Source organism: Nicotiana attenuata, unplaced genomic scaffold, assembly GCF_001879085.1.
Source record: "Nicotiana attenuata strain UT unplaced genomic scaffold, NIATTr2, whole genome shotgun sequence".
NCBI lineage: Eukaryota > Viridiplantae > Streptophyta > Magnoliopsida > Solanales > Solanaceae > Nicotiana > Nicotiana attenuata.
This window is the reverse complement of record NW_017672512.1, coordinates 50,605-57,945: the sequence shown is the minus strand read 5'-3', so window position 1 is coordinate 57,945 and position 7,341 is coordinate 50,605.

Sequence of the window (7,341 nt, the reverse complement as noted above, 5' to 3'; positions counted from 1 at the left end):
TTGGGCGATTAATTGTTTCAACGGTGCATCAGTAGCTTGATTGTCCTCATGCTGGTCATTCATATTCGATTCAGATATGTCAGGGGTCCCCTCTCGAGATTGTCGAGGAGAGTTTTGCGGTGTGGGGGCTGGAGTTCCATCACCTTGTTGATTTTGCTGATTCAACTGATGTTGATGATTTTCTTGGTTTTGTAGGTTTTGTTGGTTGTTGTCGTTGATGTTCGACATGATTTTTTGGCAGAAGGATTGATTTGGAAAGTAAAAGATTATCAGATTTCCGGTGACGGAACCAATTTGTTTAACCAGAAAATAGGAATTTCGGTCAAAACTTATTTTTAGAAGTACTCGGGCTACTGATAATCAAATAAAGGAATATTTTTGCAATGAGAAAGGAAAACTAGAACAAGAAATAGTAGAGTAATCAATGTAAAGCAATGTAATAAGTATATTCCAGTAATAATCAGTGTGTTCATACAAATGTTAATTCTCTCCCTTTTATAGCTATTTCTAAGTACAGTGTTTCTTCCCTATCATAATCAAGTCATAATGAGCAATTAATGACATTAATGAAACGTTATAATTGGTAATCGTAACTGTTTCGTGAAGATTCTGTAACGTTTCTAATTATTCATGCTCATTAACTGAAGGTTAACGAATCTGTACTTTTTGTTGTCTTGGTTCATTCAGCCGATATTTCTTCAAATTATGAAGAGACCCGAGCGACCGTTTCTTCTTGTCTCTTAGACGCCTTGCTCATACCTATTAAGACTCGCATCTCTTTAAGTACTCTTCTCCAGCTGTCACTTTTCTACTGATCCACGTGTCTTGCTACGTCAGCCACATAATTAATTCCAAGTGTAATATTGATTTTCTCCAATACACAAGTAACTCGAGGTTATACATTTTTACTCACCCAAATGTATATTTTCCAAATTCTAGATAATCAGTTTGTCAAAATAAGTGTATTCTCTCAGATAGCTAAAAAAAAAAATTTTGTCATTTATTTATTTGTTGACAAATACAGGTTCTAATATCGAATTGGGGAGTTTGGTTTATGAGCCTCCAAGAAATGGAGTCACTTTGGTAAATTGGAGTGCCAGATCGCACTGCAGTTGAATTATTTATTCCAAATCCACCTCCACAATTCAAAGTTCACAAATACCAAAACAACTCTGAATCAATGTACGTTCCACAAATTTGCTTTCCTTCTTAGTATTGTAGTTCATTTCATTCACCTCACTACTGTCTACTTAAGCTTGTAGATTGACAATATAGTTTTATAACAGGGATGATAAAATTTAGTTCATGGAAATCTGACCGCGCGCAATTCGTGTGGGCATATTTTCAGTAAAAATTGCACGGGCTAACCAGTTTTCGGACTGGTAATTGAAAAATAGCCAGCATTTGCAAAGTCATTGAAAATAGCCACTATTTTTCTACAACACGGAAAGTTCCAGCATAATATACTGGAGACTGGTGCACCTGTGTATGAACTTCCAGCATACTATGTTGGAACTCCAACACGCGAGAAATTCCACCGTAATATACTGGAGATTGGAGAACCTATGTATGAACTTACAGCATATTATGTTGAACCGGTCTATTATACTGGAACTCCAGTATATTATGCTGGAAGTTTAGTATATTATGCTGGAAGTCCAGTACATTATGCTGGAGTTCCAGTATATTATACTGGAATATTTTCCGGATTTTGAACAGTGTTTTTCGTTCAGGTTTATCTTTACATAAAAAATGGCTGAATTTCGACTACTTTTGAAACTGTGGCTATTTTTCAATAACCACTTGTAAATCTAACTATTTTTTAATTTCTCCCATATTTTCATGGTGGATCAATTTGGGCACGGCTCAAGTCAGCCCATTTAAATGTTGGACTGAATTGGGTTGATTATGCCGCTCAATTTGAGCCATAAGAAAACTTGACAACGGATTTTTTTAAAACAAACTTTTTCTTTTTATCGAATATGTTATATATAGTCATAATAATAAATTTGTTTAGTTTTGTTCGGAAACTAAATAAATGATACTCCGTCCGTTTCAATTTAGATGACACACTTTCGTTATTAGTTCCAAAAAGAATTACACATTTCTATAATTAGAAATAATTCAACTTTAAACTTTCATTTCACCCATTTTACCCTTAATGAGAATCTTTTATAAGCACATAAATGTCATGGCCCCACAAAATTTTACCCCTTAAGCTTTTAAGACTACAAGTTTCGAAAGTCGCTCTATTTTCTCTTAAATTCCGTGCCGAGTCAAATTATCTCATCTAAATTGAAATGAAGGAAGTATAAAACAAACATAAAAATTAAAGCTTGGATAGAATTGAACATTGTTTAACTCATCTTGGCTTAAGTAACCTTTGGACGGTAATATGATCCGTCCAATTATTACTTCATCCCGACCCGCTCAAATTCAGTTCACTCGTCTATTTGTCACTCCTAGTTTGTAATTATAGTTCATTCACTTTCACTTTGGCTTGCGGTTTTAGACAGTATGGTTTGCGGAAACAATACAGTGTTTTATATCCTACAAATGATCTCTTCTATAATGTTGGGACTAGCAATTATTCAAGTGACTGGTTTTATGCTTATGTTACTAGGTATCCTTTAACATTATTCCATAAGTAATATAGGCATTGGAAAAAGAATCAAATCTATTTATTTTATTGAGCGTATCAATTAAACTGCTATCTTCTAATTCTACTATTTTTCTTAATATTTTCAACTCCGAAAATAAATCTAAACCATCAATATCGAATTGATTATTATGCTTTAAGGAACATTCAAGATTAAGGCAATGTTTTTTAAAATTTTCATCATCTAGTGATCTTAATTTGACCGCTAAATAGAAAACCAAAAATATTTTCATATGCTTCGAATTGTTCAAATCTATTTTGAAGTGAAAAAAATAGTCTTGTCTACTATGTATAAAGCGATCAACTTCAAAGGACACTTCGAAAGATTTTGAGATTTTATTATTAACATTCTCATCAAATTGTTACTTCCTATATATCATACGTTTCTTACGAAATCCGGGTTCAATATTCATTTCAAGTACAATTTTCATGGCAAAAATCATAGCAATTGCAAATCCTTCTTCTCTATACTTGTTATAGAAAGAAATCAAATTTTTTCACTTCACAGAATCTTTTTTAAAACTTATACATAGCCTATTAGGTGTAACAAAAATAGGGCCCCCATAAATATGGGGCCTAAAGCAGTTGCTTTATTTGCTTTATGGAAGGGCCGCTCCTGGCTCTTGCTGCAGCTCATGAAGTTGAACTACAAGTAAGTAGCTTACCCTTGATTAATTCGTTTCTTTTAGTTTCCCACCCGGTGAGCAGTACTCACAATGAGACCCTAACTAATTTGGATTCACGCCGCATGAGGCCCATTAAAGCGATTTTGATATTTTTGAAAGAAATATAATGTATTGTGTCTCCAACTAGACTAATAGCCCGTTTGGCCAAGATTCTAAAATCAGCTTATTTTGAGAAGTGCTTTTCTCAAAAGTACTTTTTAAAAAAGTGCTTTTGGTGAGAAGTAGTTTGTGTTTGGCTAATTAATTGGAAAAGCACTTTTGAGCAGTAATTAGTGTTTGGCCAAGCTTTTGAAAACTGCTTCTAAGTGTATTTTTCTCAAAAGTGCTTCTCAGAAAAGTGCTTTTGGAGAGAAGCTACTTTTTTCTGCTTCTCCAAAAATGCTTCTGCTTCTCCTCAAAAGCACTTTTTTTTCCTTCCAAAAGCTTCGCCAAACACCTCAATTTTTGGCCAAAAGTGCTTTTGGCCAAAAAAAGCACTTTTGGCCCAAAAAAGAGCTTGGCCAAACAGGCTATAACTATCCAAAGTTTATCTGATCGACTTACATGATTTTTTTTTTTTTGGGTTTATTTTTTCCCTCAAGGTTCGCATCAATGATGGAAAAGCACAAGAACCCCATTTTACAACAGGATTTATAGGGGGAGATAATGCAATTCCAAGACATGGTATACATGGATTATATTGGCTTTACAGCATTGGAATACAAGGCAATTTGCTTAGTAAAGGAGCAAACACAATTTTTCTTACACAAACAATAGCTCTCACTCCCTATCAAGGAGTCATGTATGATTATCTTCGTTTAGAAGGACCTCATCAGTGATAAAATGGTCATTTTAGTTTGTTCCTTCATTTTCTAGGTTTCCTTTTATTTTTGTTGTTATATACAGTGTTCTTAAACCCCCCCCCCCCCCCCCAAAAAAAAAAAAGAAGGCAACAAGTTTCATGATGCTTGAAACGAAAAGCAAAAAGTGAAATCCATTCTTTATTTAATCAGTTTACCCGGAAAAAAGATCAAGTTGACATATTGGATTTAGTACTTATAATACTAACATTAGGGGTAGGACCTATGTGAACAATGCAACCAATGAGGAGAAGCAAGCACCTATGATGCCAACACAAGGAAACTTCTTCACTGAAGATCAATACAAGCAACTGGTGAATTTGTTGCAGAAGACTACCACAAATGACTGTTCCACAAATACTGTAGGTATTATCACTTTAATGACAAATACAACTGCTAATGACGATGTTTGGATAGTGGACTCAGGTGCAACTCACCATGTGACTCACTGCAAGGATATTGTAGATAATCTTAGGAGTGCATATCATAAAATAGATGGAGTTCAATTACCTACAGGCAATAGAGCAAATATAACATATACAAGAGATTCAGTAGTTCTAGGGAATAAGACTATTGAGGGTGTTCTGCATGTGCCAAATTTTAAATTTAACCTATTATCAGTGTCAAAACTTACTAGGCAGCTGTGCTAAGCTGGGTTTTACCCTGATTTCTGTATATTTCAGGGGCTCTACAATGATAAGGTGATGGGCATTGGTAGAAAAAATAATGGGTTATAGTTACTAAAGGAGAATCTACAAGTAGCAACAAGTTTTCCGAAGAAAAATGAAAAAACAACACTGTGGCATTTGAGATTAGGTCATGCATCAATAAAATATATGCAACACATTCTAGAATTAAATAATAAAGTGCACAGTAGAGTGAAGGACAATTGTGAGGTGTGCCCTTTGGCAAAGCAATGTCGATTGCAATTTCCTGTAATTAGCACCAGGTCAAGTAGTTATTTTCAGCTTATTCATATGGATGTTTAGGGACCTCATAAGGTACCTACATATGACAGGAAGTATTAATTTGTTACAACAGTAGATAACTATAGCAGATTTACTTAGATGTGTTTAATACATTCTAAATGTGAAGTAGTTGTTGTAATAAAGAATTTTCTTGCAATGATAAGAAATTAGGTTGAAACCACAGTAAAGGTTTTAGATCAGATAATAGGACTGAGTTTTTTGGATCTCAATGCAATGACCTGTTTGCTTCTCTACGAATTATACATCAAAGTAGTTGCTCATACACTCCGTAACAAAATGGGGTGGTTGAATGAAAGTATAGTCATATCTTGGAGGTTGCCAGAGCTTTAAAATTTCAAAGCTAAATTCCTAGAAGATTCAGGGGTGATTGTGTGAGAACAACAGTGAATTCGATAAATAAACTTCCCACTGGTGTATTGCAAGGCAGATCACCTTATTAATTGCTTCATGGAAGACCAACCAAGATAGATCACCTAAAGGTGTTTGGCTGCTTATGTTATGCGAAATAATTTGCCAAAAGGTGACAATTCACAGCTAGGGTAAGAAGGGTCGTCCTTATTGGATACTCAGAAACACAAAAAGGCTATTGTCGTGCCCCATTTTCTCACAAAATCGGGTTTCGACGTTGTGACAACTCTTTTGGATGGGAGATAGAGTGCTAAAATAAGAAGAGTCACCACCTAACGATTTTTAAGGTACGTTAGGGCACCTATTATGCTGATAACTCTGTTTGACTAGTCAATGCTACCAAAGATCGGGTAAGGGCTCAAATTACCTCAAAGAAAAGGTGTTAGGCACTCTTTGAGGTCCACAACTGTGGGTCCAGCCCAAGCTTAAGACTATGTGGATTATAATTAGGCAAGATGATCAGATAAACAAAAAGGGTCAAAGAGTTTTATTATAACACAACGAGAATTGATAAAATCTTAAGGGTTACAAGGATATAGCTATAACGGTCTATATTAGATGACTAAATGTGTAAAGAAAAAGAGAGAAAGAGGGGGGGGGGGGGAGGGTCCTAAGTTTTTTAGCCTAAAGGATCATCCCGTGCAACATAAATAATACTTCGCAACTCCCTTAAAGTAGGGAATTACTCATATTATTCAGCGGGCACAGACTAACATCTCCCGCTACCTGATTACTATGTTAAAGTTGTTTACCTAAAAGCGCTCTAATTCAATTCTAAGTCGTACCCTCTGTGTGCACTACCGGTCCCATGCCTATGGTCCAGGAGGCATTGGACCTCTATTCAGGGTGGTTCTAGACTTTACTTAGGTTGCTCAGAATGGTAAAACTAGGTGACATACAAAACAAGTGAGATTTCATGTAAAGGGCAGTTAAGGGCTCAAGTTAGCCTCCACACTTAGACAACAAATGCACGTGAATATATTCTCACATTAGGCGTTAGACAGTTTCAAAATTGAGGAAAATTAAAGCCGTTAAGCCCAACAGACATGGTTTCTATGTGACCTTGGATTCAAACGTGCAGGCAAGTTCAGATGCCAGGCGCCACTTTAAACTTATAGACATGAACTGTACAGTTTACGAGTATTGGTATCGCATGCTGATTAATGTGATTACAGGTTACAAGTTATTAAACCTATAGCCATGATCTCTAAGTGATTTACATAGTAGGGGCAGTCAAAACCATTGGAAATACTCAGAATTACTCGTGTTTGATCCTATGGCTATGCTTTCTAATAGTGGCATGGCTAAGCAATGAAACAGTGTTTGAAAGTTCAGCATCGAAACTTTAAAGCGAGTGGTAATACCCTATAGGCAAGATTTCTTACAATTGACGATCGAAACTGATTTTTATACTTAGCCCCTATAGGTATGTTTTCTAGATGGGCAGTATGATAACAATAGCAAATTAACCAATTAAAGTCCTATAGGCATGATTTCTAGATGAAGATCAATAGAACATAAGCTAGTATAATCCTATATGCATGGTATCTAATGAATATGCTGCAGTTATACAAATTGAAGGAATGTTTATTGACATTTGTTTCCTATAGACATGCTGTCTAGTTTCACATAGCACTAGTCATAGGAATAAATAAAGCACTTATTCTTGGATAGTAGACAAGTTGTGTGAGTGTCTGATACTCCTAATGGCATGATTTCTGCCAGTGTTTATGGAAATTGAATAGCATATATGGCAGGTT